The sequence below is a fragment of the Salvelinus alpinus genome, chromosome 20, assembly GCF_045679555.1.
Source record: "Salvelinus alpinus chromosome 20, SLU_Salpinus.1, whole genome shotgun sequence".
NCBI classification, from domain to species: Eukaryota; Metazoa; Chordata; class Actinopteri; order Salmoniformes; family Salmonidae; genus Salvelinus; species Salvelinus alpinus.
Genome location: NC_092105.1, coordinates 13,268,345 through 13,295,272, shown reverse-complemented (window position 1 = coordinate 13,295,272; position 26,928 = coordinate 13,268,345). Strand labels below are relative to the sequence as shown.

Sequence of the window (26,928 nt, the reverse complement as noted above, 5' to 3'; positions counted from 1 at the left end):
TGCTCCGTGGCTCGACGACTCATTGCGAGCTCACAGAACAGGGCTCCGGGCAGCCGAGCGGAAATGGAGGAAAACTCGCCTCCCTGCGGACCTGGCATCCTTTCACTCCCTCCTCTCTACATTCTCCTCTTCTGTCTCTGCTGCTAAAGCCAATTTCTACCACTCTAAATTCCAAGCATCTGCCTCTAACCCTAGGAAGCTCTTTGCCACCTTCTCCTCCCTCCTGAATCCTCCTCCCCCTCCTCCCCCCTCCTCCCTCTCTGCTGATGACTTCGTCAACCATTTTGAAAAGAAGGTCGACGACATCCGATCCTCGTTTGCTAAGTCAAACGACACCGCTGGTTCTGCTCACACTGCCCTACCCTGTGCTTTGACCTCTTTCTCCCCTCTCTCTCCAGATGAAATCTCGCGTCTTGTGACGGCTGGCCGCCCAACAACCTGCCCGCTTGACCCTATCCCCTCCTCTCTTCTCCAGACCATTTCCGGAGACCTTCTCCCTTACCTCACCTCGCTCATCAACTCATCCTTGACCGCTGGCTACGTCCCTTCCGTCTTTAAGAGAGCGAGAGTTGCACCCCTTCTGAAAAAACCTACACTCGATCCCTCCGATGTCAACAACTACAGACCAGTATCCCTTCTTTCTTTTCTCTCCAAAACTCTTGAACGTGCCGTCCTTGGCCAGCTCTCCTGCTATCTCTCTCAGAATGACCTTCTTGATCCAAATCAGTCAGGTTTCAAGACTAGTCATTCAACTGAGACTGCTCTTCTCTGTGTCACGGAGGCGCTCCGCACTGCTAAAGCTAACTCTCTCTCCTCTGCTCTCATCCTTCTAGACCTATCGGCTGCCTTTGATACTGTGAACCATCAGATCCTCCTCTCCACCCTCTCCGAGCTGGGCATCTCCGGCGCGGCCCACGCTTGGATTGCGTCCTACCTGACAGGTCGCTCCTACCAGGTGGCGTGGCGAGAATCTGTCTCCGCACCACGTGCTCTCACCACTGGTGTCCCCCAGGGCTCTGTTCTAGGCCCTCTCCTATTCTCGCTATACACCAAGTCACTTGGCTCTGTCATATCCTCACATGGTCTCTCCTATCATTGCTATGCAGACGACACACAATTAATCTTCTCCTTTCCCCCCTCTGATAACCAGGTGGTGAATCGCATCTCTGCATGTCTGGCAGACATATCAGTGTGGATGACGGATCACCACCTCAAGCTGAACCTCGGCAAGACGGAGCTGCTCTTCCTCCCGGGGAAGGACTGCCCGTTCCATGATCTCGCCATCACGGTTGACAACTCCATTGTGTCCTCCTCCCAGAGTGCTAAGAACCTTGGCGTGATCCTGGACAACACCCTGTCGTTCTCAACTAACATCAAGGCGGTGACCCGTTCCTGTAGGTTCATGCTCTACAACATTCGCAGAGTACGACCCTGCCTCACGCAGGAAGCGGCGCAGGTCCTAATCCAGGCACTTGTCATCTCCCGTCTGGATTACTGCAACTCGCTGTTGGCTGGGCTCCCTGCCTGTGCCATTAAACCACTACAACTCATCCAGAACGCCGCAGCCCGTCTGGTGTTCAACTTTCCCAAGTTCTCTCACGTCACCCCGCTCCTCCGCTCTCTCCACTGGCTTCCAGTTGAAGCTCGCATCCGCTACAAGACCATGGTGCTTGCCTACGGAGCTGTGAGGGGAACGGCACCTCCGTACCTTCAGGCTCTGATCAGGCCCTACACCCAAACAAGGGCACTGCGTTCATCCACCTCTGGCCTGCTCGCCTCCCTACCTCTGAGGAAGTACAGTTGCCGCTCAGCCCAGTCAAAACTGTTCGCTGCTCTGGCACCCCAATGGTGGAACAAACTCCCTCACGACGCCAGGTCAGCGGAGTCAATCACCACCTTCCGGAGACACCTGAAACCCCACCTCTTTAAGGAATACCTAGGATAGGATAAAGTAATCCTTCTAACCCCCCCCCCCCTTAAAAGAGTTAGATGCACTATTGTAAAGTGGTTGTTCCACTGGATATCATAAGGTGAATGCACCAATTTGTAAGTCGCTCTGGATAAGAGCGTCTGCTAAATGACTTAAATGTAAATGTAAATGTAGATTGGAGCAGGCCGTTGGCTGCCTTCATTACGAAGGGAATGTACAGGAGTTCTGATTGGTTCTACATTTAGCAGTTCAGCAAATTTGCCTGAGCAGACAGTGTTGAAATATTTTTTATGAGAAAATGGCCAAGAATTGAAGATGTCAACTAATTTTATAATCATCATAAGAATGTTTTAATGTCATAAACAAAAATGATGCTCCTCCCTCAAAGGGGATGGATCAATATCACGTTTTTTGGCTTCGGCCCACCACCTACATGTAAAATAGCTTTGAGTACTTTGGGAAAGTGCAACCCCTTATCATCATCATCGGTCTCCCCATCCTCCGGTAACGTCAGCACTGGTAGCCATTCATTCCACTCACCCTGCTCCAGGTCGATGACTCCTATGCTGCTGGCATCTGTGATGAACACTCTCTGGTTGTCTAGCAAGCCGAATATGTCCTCCCCTAGCCGGGTATAGTAGAGCAGGAAGCCCAGGCTGTTGTGGCCCAGGTCCTGGGTGAGGAAACAGGATACAGAGTAGAGCAGCGGAGGAGAGGAGGAGGGTAAGATGGTGAACAAACATCAGTATGCTTGCCCCTGGGTTGTTCCGTGATTCTGTCTCCAGAACAGTGGGAACCCCTTTGATCCACGTACAGAGGGAATGAAGGCAGCAGCTGCATCAAAGGGGTTCCTTCTGTTCTGGACAGAGAGTCACCTCTCTGCTGCTTTTATTGTGATCTCCATGGTCAGTGTATTTATTTCATAAAATATTGAATTTGGTCTTTACTACTATAGCCCATAGAAATGCATTGAATAACACATTCATAAAAGGCAGAAAAGACAGTCAAAAAATAAATCATGTAGATTAAAGTTTTGAAGTGTCTGTCCTCTATCTAGGAGTTATAATATCCAGTGGAAGTCGGAAGTTTACATACACCTTAGCCAAATACATTTAAACTCAGTTTTTCACAATTCCTGACATTTAATCCTTGTTTTAGGTGAGTTAGGATCACCACTTTATTTTAAGAATGTGAAATGTCAGCATAATAGTGGAGAGAATTATTTATTTCAGCTTTTAATTCTTTCATCACAATCCCAGTGGGTCGGAAGATTACATACACTCAATTAGTATTTGGTAGCATTGCCTTTAAATTGTTTAATTTGGGTTAAACGTTTCGGGTAGCCTTCCACAAGCTTCCCACAATATATTGGGTAAATTTTGGCCCATTCCTCCTGACACAGCTGGTGTAACTGAGTCAGGTTTGTAGGCCTCCTTGCTCGCACATGCTTTTTCCAGTTAAATACACAAATGTTCTATAGGATTGAGGTCAGGGCTTTGTGATGGCCACTCCAATACCTTGACTTTGTTGTCCTTAAACCATTTTGCCACAACTTTGGAAGTATGCTTGGGGTCATTGTCCATTTGGAAGATCCATTTGTGATCAAGCTTTAACTTCCTGACTGATGTCTTGAGATGTTGCTTCAATATATCCACATAATTTCCCTCCCTCATGATGCCATCAACTTTGTGAAGTGCACCAGTCCCTCCTGCAGCAAAGCACCCCCACAACATGATGCTGCCACCCCCGTGCTTCACGGTGGGGATAGTGTTCTTCGGCTTGCAAGCCTCCCCCTTTTTCCTCCAAACATAACGATGGTTATTATGGCCAAACAGTTCCATTTTTGTTTCATCAGACCAGAGGACATTTCTTCAAAAAGTATGATCTTTGTCCCCATGTGCAGTTGCAAACCGTAGTCTGGCTTTTTTATGGTGGTTTTGGAGCAGTGGCTTCTTCCTTGCTGAGCGGCCTTTCAGGTTATGTCGATATAGGACTCGTTTTACTGTGGATATAGATACTTTTGTACCCATTTCCTCCAGCATCTTCACAAGGTCATTTGCTGTTGTTCTGGGATTGATTTGCATTTTCGCACCAAAGTACGTTCATCTCTAGGAGACAGAACGCATCTCCTTCCTGAGCGGTATGACGGCTGCGTGGTCCCATGTTGTTTATACTTGCGTACTATTGTTTGTACAGATGAACATGGTACCTTCAGGCATTTGTAAATTGCTCCCAAGGATGAACCAGACTTGTGGAGGTCTACAATTTTTTTTCTGAGGTCTTGGCTGATTTCTTTTGATTTTCCCATCATGTCAAGCAAATAGGCACTGAGTTTGAAGGTAGGCCTTGAAAAACATCCACAGGTACACCTCCAATTGACTCAAATGATGTCACTTAGCCTATCAGCAGCTTCTAAAGCCATGACATCATTTTCTAGAATTTTCCAAGCTGTTTAAAGGCACAGTCAACTTAGTGTACATTCTGACCCACTGGAATTGTGATACAGTGAATTATAAGTCAAATAATCTGTCTGTAAACAATTGTTGGAAAAATGACTTGTGGCTGCACATACCGACTTGCCAAAGCTACAGAAATGTGTGGAGTGGTTGAAAAGCGAGTTTTAATGACTCCAACCTAAGTGTATGTACACTTCCGACTTCAACTGTAAATATAAATATATATATATATATAATTTATTTTACACATATAACCCCTTATTTTATTGGCACAAAAATACTTAAATGAATATGTATGGGTTACCTTTAGACGAGTCCCGTGACTTGTCGGGGTCGTAGAGCAAAACGGAGAAAACCTTTGTGAGAGTCTCCCCATTCTATTAGTTTGTAGCCCAATCGGTTCGGACGCTACAGACAAACGTTGGCACGTCAACATTACCGACTTCAGACTAGTCCCGTGACATTTGGGGGGGTCGTGGAGCAAAACGAAGAACACTATTGTATAGAGTGGTCCTATTAGATAGTAGGCCGTTTTCGCCAGAAGACCCGGTTTTTCTTGTCTCCTGGTCTGACAAACGGCTCTGTAGCTCTGCCACTTTCCACAGCAGATGTTTTTTTTGTATGGGCTGCATCTCAATCCACCACAGATGCGGAAGGCCGACATAGATGGATGTGGTGGATTGAGATGCAGCCCATGCAAAAAAATATATATCTAGCTTTAACTGATGGATTTTGATGGTTATTTTTTAAATTATGTTACTTAGATTGATGCACCGTCAATAGACTTTAGGAGATTAAAGTATACCAGTAGCTATAACTTTCACTGTCACTTTTGTTCTAATATAGATATATAACTGGTAAAGCCCTTGGGTAGCACGTGTAGAAGAAACAACCATCCATCTGTCCAAATCCTTTACGAAACCAAGACATTACACAAAGAGGTCCACAAGGTTGCTGGTTTTGCACGTAGGATGCTACAGTATACTTATGCCTAAACTCAAGGGCTGGTTTCCTGGACACAGATTATTCCTAGTCCTTGTAAAAAAAATGTACACTTTCAATGGAGAATGTTAATTTAACATGGTTGTTTTTGTCCTAGGCTTTATCTGTGTGAGGGAAATCCGGCTCTGAGTATCTATCTACATATATCTCTGGCCCACCTGCAGTATGAGAGGCTGTTGATTGACAGCTAGCGTGTAGAGCAGCTGTAGTTTGACTCTCTCTGAGAAGTGCTTCATCTGAACACTGCCCACGTCCAACACCTCAGCATAGCGGCACACAATGCGGTCCAGCAGCCTGGCCTAGTTAAATCAAAGCCTCTGGGAGGGGAAATGCAGCAGGGGAGGAACCAGATCCTGGAAGGGGTGCAGTCATGGGTTCAGGAGTGTGCCACGTTCCAGAATGTTGAACTTTACACACCTGTACCCATACACACCTGTACCCATACACACCTGTACCCATACACACCTGTACCCATACACACCTGTACCCATACACACCTGTACCCATACACACCTGTACCCGTTAACATCTATTCACACTTGTCCCTGAGCCCATATGTCCATATCGAGGAACGACAAGACCACCGGACGCCAGCTCAACGAATCATCCGTAAGGCTCCCCGGGAAACTCTGCTTCTCAGCCAATGGGAGAGTGGGATCCGGGGACATCCACCAATCGAACCTGAGGAAAGGAAATTAGTCTTGGAACACAATTGAGGCTTAGTTGATATTTTCTGGCCATTGCACGATATCCGTTGGAAACAATGGAAATATAACAATTTTCTCTGGTAGATGACAGAAGTTTAACGGGTATCTTGGGACATGTATTTTAGGTGTATCACCATTATCTACTGTACTTGTGTCATAATATTCCTTAAGACTTTACACATTCGGACTCTTGCCACACATTACTGTAACATTGAGGTGTGTGAGGAACATACAGTACTTAAACGCACAGGACATATACAGTAGAGATCTTCGTGGGCTATACTCAGCCTTGACTAAGGGTTGTAAGTTGGCGGTCTGTTGATATCCCTATAGTGGTGTGGGGGCTGTGCTTTTTCAAAGTGGGTGGGGTTATATCCTGCCTGTTTGGCCCTGTCCAGGGGTATTGTTGGACAGGGCCACAGTGTCCCCCAACCCCTCCGTCCATCCGTCCGTCCGTCTCAGCATCCAGTATCTATGCTGTGATAGTCAATGTGCCGGGGGGCTAGGGTCAGTCTGTCCTATCTGGAGTAATTCTTCTGTCTTATCTGGTGTCCTGTGTGATCTTAAGTATTCTTCCTCTAATTCTTCCACCTCTCTCCCCCCTCCCGGAGGACCTGAGCCCTAGGGCCATGCCTCAGGACTGCCTGTCCTGATGACTCCTGGCTGTCCCAGTCCCTAGTCCACCTGGTCGTGATGCTGATCTAGTTTCTGCTATTTTGCCTGTGGCTATGGAACCCTGATGTGTTACCAGACCCCCCCCCCCCCCCACCACCACTACCACCACCGTCTCTACCGCACCTGCTGTCTTGACCTATGAAAAGTCAACTGACATTTTCTCCTGAGGTGCTGACCTGTTGCACCCTCTACAACCACGGTGATTATTGTTTGATTCTGCTGGTCATGTTTGAACATCTTGGAGAACGATCTGGCCTTAATGACCATGTACTGGCCACCCCACAGAACCTGGTTCCTCTCTAGGTTTCTTCCTAGGTTTTGGCCTTTCTAGGGAGTTTTTCCTAGCCACCGTGCTTCTACATCTGCATTGCTTGCTGTTTGGGGTTTTAGGCTGGGTTTCTGTGTAAGCACTTTGTGACGTCTGCTGATGTAAAAAGGGCTTAATAAATACATTTGATTGATTAATTGAAGTGAAGAAACAGTCTTGTTTTGTCTTACATAGTTAAAGGCCCAGTGCAGTCAAAAACGTGATTTCCCTGTGTTTTATATATATTTCCACACTGAGGTTGGAATAATAATGTGAAATTGTGAAAATGATGATAATGCCCTTTTAGTGTAAATACTGTTTGAAATGACCGCCGAAAATTTCAGCCTGTTTTGGTGGGATGGAGATTTGTCCGGCGGTTAATTAGTTAATAGACCAAAAAGACAGAGTTCCAAACCTCTCTGCCAATAACAGCTAGTTTTCAGTTTTCCCCTCCCTACTCAGACCACTCCGAGACAGTCCAAGCTAAATTCTTGTTTGAGAAATGTGTCTTTTTTTCAAAACAATTTTAATTGAAAACAGTCACAGTAAGATACTTCCTGATTTGATATTGAGATAAAAATGGCTGCTTTGGGCCTTTTAAGTATGAACATTCTGGTCTTATAATTGTAGTGTGCAGAACTAATGCATAACCAGTAGGTGTCACTCTAGCTAAACTTGAGAGAGGTGGTCCAGTGGTAAGTCTGACGTAGTGACACCAATAATAATACAGTACCTTCAGAAAGTACTCACAACCCCTCAACCTTTCCCACGTGTTGTTGTTAGAGCCTGAACCTAACCTTTCCCACGTGTTGTTGTTAGAGCCTGAACCTAACCTTTCCCACGTGTTGTTGTTAGAGCCTGAACCTAACCTTTCCCACGTGTTGTTGTTAGAGCCTGAACCTAAACTTTCCCACATGTTGTTGTTAGAGCCTGAACCTAACCTTTCCCATGTGTTGTTGTTAGAGCCTGAACTTAACCTTTCCCACGTGTTGTTGTTAGAGCCTGAACCTAACCTTTCCCACGTGTTGTTGTTAGAGCCTGAACTTAACCTTTCCCACGTGTTGTTGTTAGAGCCTGAACTTAACCTTTCCCACATGTTGTTGTTAGAGCCTGAACCTAACCTTTCCCACGTGTTGTTGTTAGAGCCTGAACTTAACCTTTCCCACATGTTGTTGTTAGAGCCTGAACCTAACCTTTCCCACGTGTTGTTGTTAGAGCCTGAACTTAACCTTTCCCACATGTTGTTGTTAGAGCCTGAACTTAACCTTTCCCACGTGTTGTTGTTAGAGCCTGAACCTAACCTTTCCCACATGTTGTTGTTAGAGCCTGAACTTAACATTCATTCCATAGAGATTTCATGTAACAGGCTTACACACAATACCCCATAATATTCCAAGTGGAATTATGTTTTTAGAAATGTTTACAAATTAATTACAAATGAAAAGCTGAAGTGTCTTAAGTCAATAAGTATTCAACCACTTTTGCTATGGCAAGCCTAAATACATTCAGGGATACAAATTAGCCCATACACACCTGTACCCATAGACACCTGTACCCGTCACACAAGTGTGAATAAAAATGCGCTTCACAAATCATATAATAAGTTGCATGTGTTTAACATGATTTTTTAATGACTACTTCATCTCTGTACCTCACACATACAATTATCTGTAAGGTCCCTCAGTCAGTCAGTGAATTTCAAACACTGATTTTACCACAAAGACCAGGGAGGTTTTCCAATGCCTCGCAAAGAAGGGCACCTATTGGCAGATTTACAAAAACAAACAGACATTGAATATCCATTTGAGCATGGTTATACATTATTTATAATCAATACACCCAGTCACTACAAAGATACAGGCGTCCTTCCTGACTCAGTTGCCGAAGAGGATGGAAACCGCTCAGGGATTTCACCATGAGGCCAATGGTGACTTTAAAACAGCTACAGATTTTAATGGCTGTGACAGGAGAAAACTGAGGATGGATCAACAACATTGTAATTACTCCACACATCAGACATATTCAAATGGAGCGGAGTCAATGTCACGACTTCCGCCGAAGTTGGTCCCTCTCCTTGTTCGGGCGGCGTTCGGCGGTCGAAGTCACCAACCTTCTAGCCATCGCTGATCCTCTTTTCATTTTCCATTGGTTTTGTCTTGTCTTACATCACACCTGGTTCCAATCCCATTCATTACATGTTGTGTATTTAACCCTCTGTTTCCCCCCATTGTCCTTGTCTGGGATTGTTTGTTTGTAAGATATGTTCTGGTGTGCGACGGGTTTCATACCCACATGTATTATTTTGTATATTTTGGTTTTCGGAGGTTTTTTAGCACTTATTAAACTGCTCCGTTTTCTACCAAGTTCGATCTCCTGCACCTGACTTCCCTGCCACCAGCACGCACCCTTACAGTCAAACATGTTTCATTTGTTACATGTGTTTGATACCGTTCCATTAATTCCATTCCAGACAATACAATGAGCCCATCCTCCTATAGTGCCTCCTACCAGCCTCCTCTGACACCCACCCATACAAGAAGGAACAGGTTCTTAGTTCAAAGCAGTTGTTAAACGCTGAAGGTGTATTTGAAGTGTGTGACTCACAGAGTGACTCAGCTGGAGTGCGTTCCATTCCAGTTTGTTGTTACTCTTATATCCCGTGAGTCACACACACTTCAGCACATAACACACATGTCAATGTTTTGGGAGAGGAAACTGGATGTACAGCAGGGTAGAATAATATTTCACCAGCCCAGAGGGAAGCACAGTCAGTTGTGGAAGTGGTGGGCTGTTGAAAAATGTGACGGTCAAGGTTCATTGGGTTAGAAGCATGTTCATGGGAGAGGGAGAGAGAGAGATAAAGGATTGGAAAGATTCTGTTTCTCAACCAGAATATGCTAATATATGAAATTTATATTTTATGATTTTAAATACAGTTTATGCAGTTACATTTGAAGGTGCCTTTTACGATGCTTCAGCCAATGCAGAGGCTGTATCTTTGGTAGAAGATGGACAGTCTTTATCACTTCTGCTCTGAAACATCGGGACCATCACAGTGCAATCTGATAACGCAATCTTAATTGCGTTATCCAACTTTCACTAGGACTATTGTGCAAGCATATTGTATCTTAGTCCCATAGTAAAGGTATTACAATGACACGATCTCACGTTGCCATTCAGTTGTTCAACAGTCAACAGGAATGAACAAGGACAGTGCAATGAACCACACTGCTCTGTCTGTCCTTCAGATTCAGTCTCTTGTCTCCTGTCTGTCAACTACTGTAGTAGAACTTTGTCTCCACATGTGCGCATGGCTCTATATATACGGCCCAGAAATAGGTTCCTCGCGCGCCCTGTGAGTCACAGAGCGCTCATGCCCTTTGCGGTTGCGGTCCCCTCCGGATATGAAGAGAACTGGGGAGCTGCAGCCCAATATGTTGAGGTGGTGTCTAAAGGAAAGTAGTAGGCGTGTGGACAGGAGTGGGTGTGTCTAAAGGAAAGTAGTAGGCGTGTGGACAGGAGTGGGTGTGTCTAAAGGAAAGTAGTAGGCGTGTGGACAGGAGTGGGTGTGTCTAAAGGAAAGTAGTAGGCGTGTGGACAGGAGTGGGTGTGTCTAAAGCACTCTGTTTTGATTGAGAGGTTAACACACCATTTAGTCTTTGTGTTTTACCACATAGCTATGGTACATTGAAATACCTTAAAGGCGCTGCATGTTCATGCTGACTTCTGCATAGGTCGTGCATCATTTACAGTGAAATGGCCTCTGCAGAAGTCAGGGCATTCATACTTCTTGCACTTCCCAAGCAGTGGTAGAGCTGTTGTGAAGGAAGTTGTCAAGGAAGTGAGTTTGTGTTTATACAGTACCTCCTGCCCTCACCTACTGTCAACCAATCATGTCAATGCAGAGCTATACGAAGCCCTCCCCATTGTTGAACGATTTCAGAGGTACTTACCGACGCGGTACGGAGCTCAATTTGTCCTCTGTGTGCCTCCAGAGGCTCCGGATATTGCATCACACCCTCCATATGGCGCCTGCGACCTCTAAACCTGTCCGCCCTGCAGATATAACCACGGGGACTGCGGGTTATGAGTCAACCAGTGCATCGCTAATGCCTATAAAGCCACAATCTGGTAGAATTCCCCTACATTCCTGTCATGACTCATCGGATGCGCCGGGTGTTGTTTCTAGAGGTTTGCATCGTAACGCACCGAGTCACAGGATTTATATAATATGCCAGGTGTAAAATAATGAACTACTTCACTTTGCTTTCATCCACCGAGCCGTAGTCGTGTTTTGCAGACTGGAGGAGGACTCAATGGGAAGCTCTGTCCACTCAGGCTATATTTGTCAACACCACTCCTGTGCATTCCTCTATGGCCTATGACTGATTCAGGAGTGAAAGCAGATCTGGGGATTAGGACCTTCAGGTCGCTCTGCAGTGAGACATTGATGTTAAATTGGTTTGGGCACAACGGTCTAGTTATAGCGTTTAAATATTTTTTTTCTTTTTATTAATTGGGATTATATTTCCCATTGTGAGTAACACACATTGGTTACTTTTAAGTTTGCGCCACAGGACATTCTTGTCGGAGACTTGTGCTCTACAACTGAATATGATAAGATGCCTTAGTTATACCAAACATGATACATCTTATTGTTAGAAGGATTGCATTGGGTAAAGATTTTGTTTATCTTGGTTTCCATAGTTTTTCCATTAAAAAGTTGACATTCATCAATGTAGTCTCTCCTACTTGATGCACGTGGTCAATATTGACAAAGAAAAAAGCCATGTGGTGGCACTGTTCACAACAAATATGTATCATCGCCCTTTGGAAAAAATATTTCAGTCAAAGTGCAGTATACTGCAATACGCTGTGCAAAAATAACACCCATTTTTTTATTGCAGTAATTTTGTGGTTAGATTGCAGTATAACTGTTATTCAGCTCAATCTTTTTTTGTAAGGCCAACACATGAGATGGGACTTTTTGTTGTTGTCAGACATTGATATCACTGGAGGAGACCTTTACCCTACAGGTGAGAGGTTTTTACAAACCCGCCTTTATTTTTGTCAGTTGAATGTTGGAACAATTTAAAAAAAAATAAGACACAGGGATGTTCCAGTAAATAGCCTACAACGTGCCTGTAGCACATTGCTCATTTGAAACAGTGGGCACATGTTAATCCATTGTGGATAAGGTTTAGTCATATCCAGACACATTACAATCATACAGAGTAAAGTAGGTGAAGGGTCAACGCTCCCTCAATATCTCTAATGACTTCATTAATAATGTAACAGTTAAGAAGGAACAGCTAGATGGAAGCTTGAACCAGTGACTCTGTGGTTATCATGTGCCATAATAGTCCAGACCTCTTGGCAGATCCAGCGGTATTGCCTACATACAGGATTCTATTTTTCTACCATGGAATGCATTTAGGACATTGCTTTAGCTTTTTAATAAGAAAAGGGTTTTAGTTCCCTGAGTATTGGTCTTCTGAGCAGGTGATGCAGTAGGGCAGACTGACCAGCTACCTGGGATACAAGGGGAACTCCATTGCTCTAACAACTAGAATGATTAGATAATTCACACACACACACACACACACACACACACACACACACACACACACACACACACACACACACACACACACACACACCTCTTTCTCAGTCTGACCTGTACGGAGATTGTGCACGCCCCGGTATCCAAACATGCATGGCTTGAGATGAGGTCACCGGTGGAGTGTGTGTAGCTAGCTACCTAATTTAAACAGTAATGCCATAGCAGCATAACATTTGATTAAAGCTTGAAAACACTTGATTTACATCATCATCACTATCCGGTCTGGTTGATTGTTACAAGCAGCAAAGTTCGTTCTTTCATTTTGAACACCTGCCCCTGAAAGGTCTGTGCACAGTCCTGTGTGTGTGTGCGCGTGCACGGGCGTGTGTGTTTGTCTGTGTGTGTGAAGGAGAGGGAAGTAAGGGGGTTTTGGACTGAGTGAGTCCCTTGGCTCCAGCCCAAGAGTCTTGGAGCAGGACTTCAGTGAGTGAATCATACAGTGAGCTCCAAAAGTATTGGGACAGTGATACATGTTTTGTTGTATTGTCTCTACTCCATCACTTTGGATTTGAAATTATACAATGACCATGAGGTTAAAGTGCAAACTGTCAGCTGTAATTTGGGGGTATTTTGAACGGTTTAGAAATTACAGTCCTGAGTGAATTATGGATAATGATGAGTGAGAAAGATTGACGCACAAATATCATACCCCCAATATTTTGATATGATATATTTGTTTGTCTGTAAACTTTCTCACTCATCATAATTGACGATTAATTCAGGATTATCCGTAACCATGGTAGCATCCACATGAATGTAGAAGTGTTTAGAAAGATTCTATTTTTATTTATAGTAAAAGTGACTCCAAAACGACAATACATTATTTATCGTTCATTAGTATTGGTCACAAAATAATCTGAAATACAACCAAATCAAAAAAGTAAACGCATCCAACAATTTGGTAGAGTTTCAAGATTGATTTAATCATTGCATCCTAGGAATATGGGACAAAATGCTAAACTTTTTACTACTACTTCTAGTTGCACACAATCCCGGATCCGGGAGCACCATCATCAGTAAAAAAGCTGACTAGCATAGCCTAGCATAGCGCCACAAGTAAATACTAGCATCTAAATATCATGAAATCACAAGTCCAAGACACCAGATGAAAGATACACATCTTGTGAATCCAGCCATCATTTCTGATTTTTAAAATATTTTACAGGGAAGACACAATATGTATTTCTATTAGCTAACCACGATAGTAAAAGACACAACTTTTTTTCCCCACCATTTTTTTACTGCATAGGTAGCTATCACAAATTCAACCAAATAAAGATATAAATAGTCACTAACCAAGAAACAACTTCATCAGATGACAGTCTGATAACATATTTATTGTATAGCATATGTTTTGTTCGAAAAATGTGCATATTTCAGGTATAAATCATAGTTTTACATTGCAGCCACCATCACAACTCTCACCAAAGCAACTAGAATAACTACAGAGAGCAACGTGAATTACCTAAATACTCATCATAAAACATTTATGAAAAATACACAGCGTACAGCAAATGAAAGACAAAGATCTTGTGAATCCAGCCAATATTTCAGATTTTTTAAGTGTTTTACAGCGAAAACACAATTTAGCATTATATTAGCTTACTACAATAGCCAACCACACAGCAGCATTGATTCATGCACGTTAGCGATAGCGAATAAACCAGCAAAAGATATTACATTTTTCACTAACCTTCTCAAAACTTCATCAGATGACAGTCCTATAACATCATATTACACAATACATATATTGTTTGTTCGAAAATGTGCATATTTAGCGGCACAAATCGTGGTTATACAATGAGAATAGTAGCCAAGCTGCCAACAAAATGTCGGGAGAAATCTTGGGAGAGGCACCTAATCTAATCAATAACTAATCATAAACTTGACTAAAAAATACAGGTTGGACAGCAAATGAAAGATACATTAGTTCTTAATGCAACCGCTGTGTTAGATTTTTAAAATTAACGTTACTACGACATACAGCGTGCGTTAAAGCGAGACCGCACCGAAATTAATGGCGGAATAGTAGTGTAACATTTTTCAACAGAACAACGAATTAACATCATAAATAGTTCTTACTTTTTGATGAGCTTCCATCAGAATCTTGTGCAAGTTGTCCTTTGTCCAGAGGAATCGTTGCTCGGTTGTAGATTGTCGTCTTCAACTTTGGAATTAGCAGCAAACGTTAGCCATGTGACGAAGACGTGTCCAACTCACTATAACGCAGCACAAATGAAATACCGAAAATCGCAATATACTGATATAAACTGATATAACTCGGTTTAAATTAACTACATTATGATGTTTTTAACACCTACAGTGGGGAGAACAAGTATTTGATACACTGACAATTTTGCAGGTTTTCCTACTTACAAAGCATGTAGAGGTCTGTAATTTTTATCATAGGTACACTTCAACTGTGAGAGAAGGAATCTAAAACAAAAATCCAGAAAATCACATTGTATGATTTTTAATTAATTAATTTGCATTTTATTGCATGACATAAGTATTTGATACATCAGAAAAGCAGAACTGAATATTTGGTACAGAAACCTTAGTTTGCAATTACAGAGATCATACGTTTCCTGTAGTTCTTGACCAGGTTTGCACACACTGCAGCAGGGATTTTGGCCCACTCCTCCATACAGACCTTCTCCAGATCCTTCAGGTTTCGGGGCTGTCGCTGGGCAATACGGACTTTCGGCTCCCTCCAAAGATTTTCTATTGGGTTCAGGTCTGGAGACTGGCTAGGCCACTCCAGGACCTTGAGATGCTTCTTACGGAGCCACTCCTTAGTTGCCCTGGCTGTGTGTTTCGGGTCGTTGTCATGCTGGAAGACCCAGCCACGACCCATCTTCAATGCTCTTACTGAGGGAAGGAGGTTGTTGGTCAAGATCTCGCGATACATGGCCCCATCCATCCTCCCTTCAATACGGTGCAGTCGTCCTGTCCCCTTTGCAGAAAAGCATCCCCAAAGAATGATGTTTCCACCTCCATGCTTCACGGTTGGGATGGTGTTCTTGGGGTTGTACTCATCCTTCTATTCCTCCAAACACGGCGAGTGGAGTTTAGAGCAAAAAGCTCTATTTTTGTCTCATCAGACCACATGACCTTCTCCCATTCCTCCTCTGGATCATCCAGATGGTCATTGGCAAACTTCAGACGGGCCTGGACATGCGCTGGCTTGAGCAGGGGGACCTTGCGTGCGCTGCAGGATTTTAATCCATGACGGCGTAGTGTGTTACTAATGGTTTTCTTTGAGACTGTGGTCCCAGCTCTCTTCAGGTCATTGACCAGGTCCTGCCGTGTAGTTCTGGGCTGATCCCTCACATTCCTCATGATCATTGATGCCCCACGAGGTGAGATCTTGCATGGAGCCCCAGACCGAGGGTGATTGACCGTCATCTTGAACTTCTTCCATTTTCTAATAATTGTGCCAACAGTTGTTGCCTTCTCACCAAGCTGCTTGGCTATTGTCCTGTAGCCCATCCCAGCCTTGTACAGGTCTACAATTTATCCCTGATGTCCTTACACAGCTCTCTGGTCTTGGCCATTGTGGAGAGGTTGGAGTCTGTTTGATTGAGTGTGTGGACAGGTGTCTTTTATACAGGTAACGAGTTCAAACAGGTGCAGTTAATACAGGTAATGAGTGGAGAACAGGAGGGCTTCTTAAAGAAAAACTAACAGGTCTGTGAGAGCCGGAATTCTTACTGGTTGGTAGGTGATCAAATACTTATGTCATGCAATAAAATGCAAATGAATTACTTAAAAATCATACAATGTGATTTTCTGGATTTTTGTTTTAGATTCCGTCTCTCACAGTTGAAGTGTAACTATGATAAAAATGACAGACCTCTACATGCTTTGTAAGTAGGAAAACCTGCAAAATCGGCAGTGTATCAAATACTTGTTCTCCCCACTGTATATCGAATAAAATCAGAGCCGGATAAATCTAACTCCTATAACGAGAGCTTTTCAGAATGCATTCCTGAGGTCTGTCTTGCGTCATGACGAACGTTGAAAAGAGTGCATCCCCGGTTCCAAGAGCCTTTATACGGCCTCAGATCTACCTAGCAACCCCATTCCAATTCTCACTGCTTACTGACATCTAGGGGAAATCGTATGCAGTGCATGTCGACTCATAGATTACATGCAAATTAATAAACTGACCCTGGAACAGAGTGCCCGATTTCAGATTTCTCACTTCCTGACAGGAAGTTTGCTGCAACTTGAGTTCTGTTTTACTCACATATATAATTCAAACGGTTTTAGAAACTAGAGAGTGTTTTCTATCCAATAGTAATAATAATATGCACATTGTACGAGCAAGAATTGAGTACGAGGCAGTTTAATTTGGGAACGCATTTTTACAAAGTGGAAACAGCGCCCCCCTATTGAGAAAAGGGGTTAATACACATATAAGTGAATTTTTCCCAATACTTTTGGGGGCCTAAAATGGGGGGGGGACTATGTGCAAAAAGTGCTGTAATTTCGGTTGACCCGATATGGATGAAAATGCCCTCAAATTAAAGCACTTTAACCTCATAGTCATTGTATCCTATAAAATCCAAAGTGCTGGAGTACAGAGACAAAACAACAACAAAATTGTCCCAATACTTTTTTAGGTCACTTTAGTTGTCATTGTAATAATCACAGTGACAAAGTGGATCAGATTGTGCAAACACCCCACACCATTGTTTAATAAAATTGGATCCCACAGTCTTCTCTATATCTGACCAGGCTAAGAATGGGACCCTAACCTTAAACCTAACCTGAACTTTAACCCTTGATAGATAACATAATGGGAGCTTAGTTTAAAAACTAAGGATAGGAATGACTTAGTAAGGTCGGGCTTCATTCCATTTCAACTCACTCAATTGATGCCTCAATCGATGAATTGAAACTTTCACATACAATTCAACGAATGACTGAATGACAGCTGTTTCTAGACCTGTGCTAAGCTAGAGAGACATACTGTACAACAAATGACTGAATGACAGCTGTTTCTAGACCTGTGCTAAGCTAGAGAGACATACTGTACAACAAATGACTGAATGACAGCTGTTTCTAGACCTGTGCTAAGCTAGAGAGACGTACTGTACAATGAATGACTGAATGACAGCTGTTTCTAGACCTGTGCTAAGCTAGAGAGACGTACTGTACAACGAATGACTGAATGACAGCTGTTTCTAGACCTGTGCTAAGCTAGAGCGACGTACTGTACAACGAATGACTGAATGACAGCTGTTTCTAGACCTGTGCTAAGCTAGAGCGACGTACTGTACAACAAATGACTGAATGACAGCTGTTTCTAGACCTGTGCTAAGCTAGAGAGATGTACTGTACAACGAATGACTGAATGATAGCTGTTTCTAGACCTGTGCTAAGCTAGAGAGACGTACTGTACAATGAATGACTGAATGATAGCTGTTTCTAGACCTGTGCTAAGCTAGAGAGACATACTGTACAATGAATGACTGAATGACAGCTGTTTCTAGACCGGTGCTAAGCTAGAGAGACATACTGTACAAGACATTTTTTTAATATATTTTTTTTATTTCACCTTTATTTAACCAGGTAGGCAGGTTGAGAACAATTTCTCATTTACAATTGCGACCAGGCCAAGATAAAGCAAAGCAGTTCGACACATACAACATGACAGAGTTACACATGGAGTAAAACAAACATACAGTCAATAATACAGTAGAAAAATAAGTCTATATACAATGTGAGCAAATGAGGTGAGTTAAGGGAGGTAAAGGAAAAAAAAGGCCATGGTGGCGAAGTAAATACAATATAGCAATTAAAACACTGGAATGGTTGATTTGCAGTGGAAGAATGTGCAAAGTAGAGATAGAAATAATGGGGTGCAAAGGAGCAAAATAAATAAATAAATACAGTAGGTAAAGAGGTAGTTGTTTGGGCTAAATTATAGATGGGCTATGTACAGGTGCAGTAATCTGTGAGCTGCTCTGACAGCTGGTGCTTAAAGCTAGTGAGGGAGATAAGTGTTTCCAGTTTCAGAGATTTCTGTAGTTTGTTCCAGTCATTGGCAGCAGAGAACTGGAAGGAGAGGCGGCCAAAGGAATAATTGGTTTTGGGGGTGACCAGAGAGATATACCTGCTGGAGCGCGTGCTACAGGTGGGTGCTGCTATGGTGACCAGCGAGCTGAGATAAGGGGGGACTTTACCTAGCAGGGTCTTGTAGATGACCTGGAGCCAGTGGGTTTGGCGACGAGTATGAAGCGAGGGCCAGCCAACGAGAGCGTACAGGTCGCAGTGGTGGGTAGTATATGGGGCTTTGGTGATGAAACGGATGGCACTGTGATAGACTGCATCCAATTTATTGAGTAGGGTATTGGAGGTTATTTTGTAAATGACATCGCTGAACTCAAGGATCGGTAGGATGGTCAGTTTTACAATGGTATGTTTGGCAGCATGAGTGAAGGATGGTTTGTTGTGAAATAGGAAGCCAATTCTAGATTTAACTTTAGATTGGAGATGTTTGATGTGAGTCTGGAAGGAGAGTTTACAGTCTAACCAGACACCTAGGTATTTGTAGTTGTCCACATATTCTAAGTCAGAGCCGTCCAGAGTAGTGATGTTGTACGGGCGGGCAGGTGCAGGAAGCGATCGGTTGAAGAGCATGCATTTAGTTTTACTTGTATTTAAGAGCAATTGGAGGCCACGGAAGGAGAGTTGTATGGCATTGAAGCTCGTCTGGAAGGTTGTTAACACAGTGTCCAAAGAAGGGCCAGAAGTATACAGAATGGTGTCGTCTGCGTAGAGGTGGATCAGAGACTCACCAGCAGCAAGAGCGACATCATTGATGTATACAGAGAAGAGAGTCGGTCCAAGAATTGAACCATGTGGCACCCCCATAGAGACTGCCAGGGCCCAGACAACAGGCCCTCCGATTTGACACACTGAACTCTATCAGAGAAGTAGTTGGTGAACCAGGCGAGGCAATCATTTGAGAAACCAAGGCTATCAAGGCTAACCAAGGCTAACCAAGGCCCTCTGCCGATGAGGATGTGATGATTGACAGAGTCGAAAGCCTTGGCCAGGTCAATGAATACGGCTGCACAGTATTGTTTCTTATCGATGGTGGTTAAGATATCGTTTAGGACCTTGAGCGTGGCTGAGGTGCACCCATGACCAGGTCTGAAACCAGATTGCATAGCGGAGAAGGTATGGTGGGATTTGAAATTGTCGGTAATCTGTTTGTTAACTTGGCTTTCGAAGACCTTAGAAAGGCAGGGTAGGATAGATTTAGGTCTGTAGCAGTTTGAATGACTGAATGACAGCTGTTTCTAGACCTGTGCTAAGCTAGAGAGACGTACTGTACAACGAATGACTGAATGACAGCTGTTTGTAGACCTGTGCTAAGCTAGAGAGACGTACTGTGCAGGCGCCTCAGAGATCCATTGATTGTGGCTGTTGCTAATGTCCCCTTAAAACCTTTAATTCTAAGAGGAAGCAGATTGGGCGGGGGAAGGGGGGAAGAGAGGGTTGAGGGAGGAGGATTGAGGGAAGCAGGGAGAGGGTGGGGTTACATCAGTAGCGTGGCGGACAGGAAGTGCTGTCATATTCAGGAGGAAGTGCTGTCATATCGAGGAGGAAGTGTGACTCAGCTCTAGCACATTCCTTGAGGCTGAATTAGCCCAGAGCAGTAAGTGAGGGAACAATATAACGGTTCAGCAAGTACCGTCTGTGATAGCGCGACACTGAATGTGGTCCCCCTCTGTGGCTTCCTGTCCAGTCCTGCCTTGTCAGACCAAAGACAGCACTAACGGAGGAGGACGGGATGGAAAGAGACAGAGAGAGAGCGGGGGAGAGAGAGTGGGTTGTGTCAGTCAGAATAGCAGAAGGACAGCCCTCAATGCGAACGAGGGATTCTTCCTCTTTTCTTCAATACCCATAAGTCACCAGTCCCCATTTCCTCTCTCTCTCTCTCTTTCGGTTTCCTCTGTCAGTTCTCAGATTTCAGTCTCTGCTTTGTGAGGTTAACCCTTAAGTTTACAGAGGAGTCAGACGTTTTGGTTCCCTTTACAACAACTGACAATCAAGACTCTAATTGAATTGAATTGAATTGAATATACTGAACAAAAATATGAATGCAACATGCAACAATTTCAAAGATGTTGCTGAGTTACAGTTCATATAAGGATATCAGCTAATTAAAAAATAAAAATTTGGCCCTAATCTATTGATTTCACAAGACTGGGCAGGGGCGCAGCCATTGGCAGGGGCGCAGCCATTGGGGGGGCTGGGTGGGCATACAGTGCCTTCGGAAAGTATTCAGACCCCTTGACTTTTTCCACATTTTGTTACGTTACAACCACTAGGTGCCTTGGGGCAGCCTAGTTAGAGGTTAGAGCATTGGGCCAGTGACCGAAAGGTTGCTGGATCGAATCCCAAAGCTGACAAGGTAAAAATCTGTCATTCTGCCCCTGAACAAGGCAGTTCCCCAGTAGACTGTCATTGTAAATAAGAATTTGTTCTTAACTGACTTGACTAGTTAAATAAAGGTTGAAATGTATTCTAAAGTTGATTAAATTGCTTTTTTCCCCTCCTCAATGTACACACAATAACCCAAAATGAGAAAGCAAAAACTGTATTAAAAACACAAAACACAAAATATGACATTAATATAAGTATTCAGATCCTTTACTCAGTACTTTGTTGAAGCACCTTTGGCAGCGATTACAGCCTCAAGTTTGTCTTGGGTATGACCCTACAAGCTTGGCACACCTGTATGTTGGGAGTTTCTCTCATTCTTTTCAGTCTCTCCAGAAATGTTCGATTGGGTTCAAGTCCGGGCTCTGGCTGGGCCACTCAAGGACATTCAGAGACTTGTCCCGAAGCCACTCCTGCGTTGTCTTACCCCCGTTGTCTTACCCCTCAGTCTTTCACCATCTTACCCCTCTCAGCCTTTCACCATCTTACCCCGCTCAGTCTTTCACCATCTTACCCCTCTCAGTCTTTCACCATCTTACCCCTCTCAGTCTTTCACCATCTTACCCCTCTCAGTCTTTCACCATCTTACCCCTCTCAGTCTTTCACCATCTTACCCCTGTCAGTCTTTCACCATCTTAACCCTCTCAGCCTTTCACCATCTTACCCCTCTCAGTCTTTCACCATCTTACCCCTCTCAGTCTTTCACCATCTTACCCCTCTCAGTCTTTCACCATCTTACCCCTGTCAGTCTTTCACCATCTTACCCCTCTCAGTCTTTCACCATCTTACCCCTCTCAGTCTTTCACCATCTTAACCCTCTCAGCCTTTCACCATCTTAACCCTCTCAGCCTTTCACCATCTTACCCCTCTCAGTCTTTCACCATCTTACCCCTCTCAGTCTTTCACCATCTTACCCCTCTCAGTCTTTCACCATCTTACCCCTCTCAGTCTTTCACCATCTTACCCCTCTCAGTCTTTCACCATCTTACCCCTCTCAGTCTTTCACCATCTTACCCCTCTCAGTCTTTCACCATCTTACCCCTCTCAGTCTTTCACCATCTTACCCCTCTCAGTCTTTCACCATCTTACCCCTCTCAGTCTTTCACCATCTTACCCCTCTCAGTCTTTCACCATCTTACCCCTCTCAGTCTTTCACCATCTTACCCCTCTCAGTCTTTCACCATCTTACCCCGCTCAGTCTTTCACCATCTTACCCCTCTCAGTCTTTCACCATCTTACCCCTCTCAGTCTTTCACCATCTTACCCCTCTCAGTCTTTCACCATCTTACCCCTCTCAGTCTTTTACCATCTTACCCCTCTCAGTCTTTCACCATCTTACCCCTCTCAGTCTTTCACCCACTGACTGAATGTTTCTCCCAGGGCTGTGTGTCAGTCTCAGGGTCTTTGACTGTGTCCCCTATGATAAAATATACAGCAGCTCATCACTATTTTCCATTCACTCCCAGGTCAACTCTACTCTAGGAGGAAGTGCTGTCTGCTGTGCATGGGGAAAGTGTGTGTAGAGAGTGTATGTGACAGAGAGAATCACGTGATATGGAACAGGTTTGTCTTCCCCAGTGGAAAAAGTGTTAGCAGCTGATTACTACACACACACACAGACACACATGCGAACGTGCACGCAATCGCAGCTCACCACACACACACACACACACACACACACACACACACACACACACACACACACACACACACACACACACACACACACACACACACACACACACACACACACACACACACACACACACACACACACACACACACACCATCTACACTGCTTCTACTCTGTTTATCACATATCATTATGCCTAGTCACCTTACCCCTATATATATATCTACCTTCCTCATTCCAGTATCCCTGCACATTGTAAACATGGTTTTGGAACTTACCCTGAATATACAGTGCCTTCAGAAAGTATTCTTACTCCTCAACTTATTCCACATTTTGTTGGTTTACAGCCTGAATAAAATCATGGATTAAATAGATTTTTCTCTCTCACCCATCTACACACAATAATACCACACAATGACAAAGTGAAAACATGTTTTAAAAATGTTAGTACATTTATTGAAAATGAATTACAGAAATATCTCATTTACATAAGTATTCACACCCCTGAATCAATAAATGGTAGAAAACCCATTTGGCAGCGATTAAAGCTGTGAGTCTTTATGGATAAGTCTCTAAAAGTTTTGGACACCTGGATTGTACAGAATTCTTAAAGCTATGTCAAATTGGTTGTTGATCATTGCCACACAACCATTTTCATGTCTTGCCATAGATTTTCAAGCAGATTTAGGTCAAAACGGTAACTCGGCCACTCGGAAAACATTCACTGTCTTCTTGGTAAGCAACTCCAGTGTAGATTTGGCCTTGTGTTTTAGGTTATTGTCCTGCTGAAAGGTGAACTCATCTCCCAGTGTCTGGTGGAAAGCAGACTGAACCAGGTTTTCCTCTAGGATTTTGCATGTGCTTAGATCCATTCCGTTTCTTTTTTATTCAGAAAAACTTCCCTGTCCTCAACAATTACAAACATACCCATAACATGATGCAGCCACCACCATGCTTGAAAATATGGATTGTGATATTCAATAATGTGTTGTTTTGGATTTGCCCCAAACATTACACTTTGTAATCAGGACAAAGTGAATTGCTTTACCACATTTTTTGCAGTATTACTTTAGTGCCTTGTGGCAAACAGGATGCATGTTTTGGAATATTTTTATTCTGTACAGGCTTCCTTCTGTACACTCTGTCTATTAGGTTAATATTGTAGAGTAACTACAATGTTGTTGATCATCCTCAGTTTTCTCCTATCAAATACAGTTGAAGTCAGAAGTTTACATACACCTTAGCCAAATACATTTAAACTCAGTTTTTTCACAATTCCTGACATTTAATCCTAGTAAAAATGCCCTGTTTTAGGTGAGTTAGGATCACCACTTTATTTTAAGATTGTGAAATGTCAGAATAATAGTAGAGAGAATGATTTATTTCAGCTTTTATTTCTTCCATTACAAGTAGGTCAGAAGTTTACATACACTCAAAAATATTTGGTAGCATTGCCTTTAAATTGTTGAACTTGTGTCAAACGTTTTGGGTAGCCTTCCACAAGCTTCCCACAATACGTTGGGTGAATTTTGGCACATTCCTCCTGACAGAGCTGGTGTAACTGAGTCAGGTTTGTAGGCCTCCTTGCTCACACACGCTTTTTCAGTTCTGCTCACAAATTTTCTTGAGGATTTGAGGTCAGGGCTTTGTGATGGCCACTCAAATACCTTGACTTTGTTGTCCTTAGGCCATTTCGCCACAAATTTGGAAGTATGCTTGGGGTCATTGTCCATTTGGAAGACCCATTTGCGACCAAGCTTTAACTTCCTGACTGATGTCTTGAGATGTTGCTTCAATATATCCACATAATTCTCCGGCCTCATTCAGCCATCTATTTTGTGAAGTGCACCAGTCCCTCCTGCAGCAAAGCACCCCCACAACATGATGCTGCCACCCCAGTGCTTCACGGTTGGGATGGTGTTCTTCGGCTTGCAAGCCTCCCCCTTTTTCCTCCAAACATAACGATGGTCATTATGGCCAAATAGTTCTATTTTTGTTTCATCAGACCAGAGGACATTTCTCCAAAAAGTACGATCTTTGTCCCTATGTGCAGTTGCAAACCGTAGTCTGGCTTTTTTATGGCGGTTTTGGAGCAGTGGCCTCTTCCTTGCTGAGCGGCCTTTCAGGTTATGTTGATATAGAACTCGTTTTACTATGGATATACAGTGAGGGAAAAAAGTATTTGATCCCCTGCTGATTTTGTACGTTTGCCCACTGACAAAGATATTATCAGTCTATAATTTTAATGGTAGGTTTATTTGAACAGTGAGAGACAGAATAACAACAAAAATATCCAGAAAAATGCATGTCAAAAATGTTATAAATTGATTTGCATTTTAATGAGGGAAATAAGTATTTGACCCCTTCTCAATCAAAAAGATTTCTGGCTCCCAGGTGTCTTTCATACAGGTAACGAACGGAGATTAGGAGCACACTCTTAAAGGGAGTGCTCCTAATCTCAGTTTCTTACCTGTATAAAAGATACCTGTCCACAGAAGCAATCAATCAATCAGATTCCAAACTCTCCACCATGGCCAAGACCAAAGAGCTCTCCAAGGATGTCAGGGACAAGATTGTAGACCTACACAAGGCTGGAATGGGCTACAAGACCATCGCCAAGCAGCTTGGTGAGAAGGTGACAACAGTTTCTGTGATTATTCGCAAATGGAAGAAACACAAAAGACCTGTCAATCTCCCTCAGCCTGGGGCTCCATGCAAGATCTCACCTCGTGAAGTTGCAATGATCATGAGAACGGTGAGGAATCAGCCCAGAACTACACAGGAGGATCTTGTCAATGATCTCAAGGCAGCTGGGACCATAGTCATCAAGAAAACAATTGGTAACACACTATGCCATGAAGGACTGAAATCCTGCAGCGCCCGCAAGGTCCCCCTGCTCAAGAAAGCACATATACATGCCCGTCTGAAGTTTGCCAATGAACATCTGAATGATTCAGAGGACAACTGGGTGAACGTGTTGTGGTCAGATGAGACCAAAATGGAGTTCTTTGGCATCAACCCAACTTGTCGTGTTTGGAGGAGGAGGAATGCTGCCTATGACCCCAAGAAACCATCCCCACCGTCAAACATGGAGGTGGAAACATTATGCTTTGGGGGTGTTTTTCTGCTAAAGGGACAGGACAACTTCACCGCATCAAAGGGACGATGGACGGGGCCATGTACCGTCAAATCTTGGGTGAAAACCTCCTTCCCTCAGCCAGGGTATTGAAAATGGGTCGTGGATGGGTATTCCAGCATGACAATGACCCAAAACACATGGCCAAGGCAACAAAGGAGTGGCTCAAGAAGAAGCACATTAAGGTCCTGGAGTGGCCTAGCCAGTGTCCAGACCTTAATCCCATAGAAAATCTGTGGAGGGAGCTGAAGGTTCGAGTTGCCAAACGTCAGCCTCAAAACCTTAATGACTTGAAGAAGATCTGCAAAGAGGAGTGGGACAAAATCCCTCCTGAGATGTGTGCAAACCTGGTGGCCAACTACAAGAAACGTCTGACCTCTGTGATTGCCAACAAGGGTTTTGCCACCAAGTACTAAGTCATGTTTTGCAGAGGGGTCAAATACTTATTTCCCTCATTAAAATGCAAATCAATTCATAAAATTTTTGACATGCGTTTTCTGGATTTTTTTGTTGATATTCTGTCTCTCACTGTTCAAATAAACCTACCATTAAAATTATAGACTGATCATTTCTTTGTCAGTGGGCAAACGTACAAAATCAGCAGGGGATCAAATACTTTTTTCCCTCACTGTAGATACTTTTGTACCCGTTTCCTCCAGCATCTTCACAAGGTCCTTTGCTGTTGTTCTGGGATTGATTTGCACTTTTCGCACCAAAGTACGTTCATCTCTAGGAGACAGAACGCATCTCCTTCCTGAGCGGTATGACGCCTGCATGGTCCCATGGTGTTTATACTTGCGCACTATTGTTTGTACAGATGCACGTGGTACCTTCAGTTAATTGCTCCCAAGGATGAACCAGACTTGTGTAGGTCTTGGCTGATTTCTTTTGATTTTCCCATGATGTCAAGCAAAGAGGCACTGAGTTTGAAGGTAGGCCTAGAAATACATCCACAGGTACACCTCCATTTGATCAGAAGCCTCTAAAGCCATGACA

At 43.6% G+C, this 26,928-nt stretch overlaps 1 pseudogene; it reads right to left on the bottom strand.

The window, feature by feature from the left end:
- Positions 1-26,928, bottom strand: part of LOC139547290 (divergent protein kinase domain 2B-like) — a 40,184-nt pseudogene that overhangs the window by 11,848 nt on the left and 1,408 nt on the right.